Source organism: Condylura cristata, unplaced genomic scaffold, assembly GCF_000260355.1.
Source record: "Condylura cristata isolate star-nosed mole 26May11 unplaced genomic scaffold, ConCri1.0 scaffold00059, whole genome shotgun sequence".
NCBI lineage: Eukaryota > Metazoa > Chordata > Mammalia > Eulipotyphla > Talpidae > Condylura > Condylura cristata.
In genome coordinates this window covers 434,235-436,285 of record NW_004567160.1, presented here as the reverse complement: position 1 = coordinate 436,285, position 2,051 = coordinate 434,235, and positions in this window count along the sequence as shown.

The following is a 2,051-nucleotide window of genomic DNA, read 5'->3' as shown; positions in this document are numbered from 1 at the left end:
AAAAAAAAAAAAAAACTTTATATCTTTCAAGAGTTATCATTTAAGTCTTGTATAATTTGTGATGTTTTCTTCGGCAATATGGCCATACATGAAACATTACTACAATTGGGAGCTCTTATTCAGTGTGTTTACATATGTGGCAATTTCTTGTTATATAGGTGAAGAATGTAATATAATTTATTAATTTTTAAACTGGCAATTTTCTGGTCTTTTCCAGAGATATTCTGTTAATCCTTTGAGTTTTCTGGTAAGCAGTTATAAAAGTTATGCTCTTTTTTTTTTTTTTCAAAGTATGTGTTTCTTACTACATTAAACACTTCCAGAACAGTGCTAAATAGTAAAGAGTAGCAATGGCATTCTTGTCTTGTTTGTTATTTTAACCAGACTGTTTTTGCTGCATCAATCCTAAATTGCATTTTTGAAAAAGCATTCCTGTAGGAATTGGTCAAATAAGGTTGCAAGCTGCTGTTATATCATACCTCCTCTTGCAGAATTATTTTATAGTAAATGTTGGCTGGTGTTTTTTTTTTTTTATGAGTATGTTCTTCACTTTAAAAAAGTAAAAACTATTTAACTTTGTCTGACTCAGCATTTCCCAAACTTTGTTAAACTCAGCATTTCCTACTTTATCTTTTAAGCATACATAGTAACATTTGGCTTATTGGTACTCCTCAGAAACCTCTAGAAAATGGTATTTATTATTTCACTGCTTTTTGATTCTTGGTGTTTCAGATAATCGTAAACTATGCCATAATAAATTTAAGAATTTTAATGACATGAGTGATTTTATAGGGAAATAAACTAAAATAAGCCAGTGACATAGAACATAACAGTAAATCAATAGCCATGGAAAAACCAGATGATGTCTGAGGTTTGAGTCAGTTTAGCAGGTGAATTTCTTTTAAACATTTGAAAAATAGAGAATATCTTAGTTATCCTTGCCAAACATTTATTTTTAATACATTTTGTTTTCTCCTGAAAAAAAAAAAACTGTCTTTTTTGTATTACTTTTTTGATTTATAGTCCATTAATTTTTACTTTTTTATTTTTTACTTTTTTTTATTACTTTGAACTGTTCTTTCATCTCTTACGTGAAGTAATTCTTTTTTTTTTTTTTTACAGCCTCTGTTTTGGATATCCTACTATATTAGTTAACAGTTTACCTATTTACTCATAATTAAATGAAGAAGAATATATCCTGTTCTGCTGTCTCTCCTCCTTCAGTAAGAGTGGAGCAATTATGATACGCTTTCAATTTCAATGTTCACTTAGTTGACACCCCATTCTTAAGTTCAAATTGTGTATCTAGATAGATAGATACACATGCACACACACATGTGTGTATATTCACCGCATATGTGTACATGGAGAGGAGTGGGTGTACAATATTGAAATAGAGTCTGCTGGTTTGTTAAAGAGGGCCCTTCTATTACCTTCCCAGAAGTCTGTTAGGAGACTTGAGGAAAGGGACTTTTTCAAAAATAGGAGAAATATGATTTGGCTGATAGCAGACTGAAGCTACCCCAAAGAACAACTTCATCTGAGAGTGTACATACTTATCTTGGCAGTAGGGACTTTGATGATGGATAAAAACTCTTGACAAAAGCTATTCTAAACCCACAAACTCAAAAGATTAAGCCAAACTTTTAATGAGGAGTAGTTTGTCCTGACATACAAAGGCTACATTATTCATGATATGGAATGTGTTTAGGTATATAGCTCCAACTGTATTACGGTATCTAAGCACAGATTTGCACTTCCTACAGTGCTTTTAATGTCCATTTTAAAAACTCTTGTTCAAATTGCACATTAGCACATTTAAGGTAACTTGTGGGAGGTTTCTATAACTCATTCTTAAATAGTTTATGAGCATGAAAGGAATATATTACTTTTTAAAGATATATTTTTGCAAAAAAGTATGGGGTGTAGGTCAGAGGATTAGGGTAGGGTGGGGTGAGAGTATTCATCCGAGACAGAATGGGGAGCAGAACAGGCAAATCTATTGAAATACACTGCTGAGAGGAGCAGTGTGTGTGACATAAGTGGTCTGC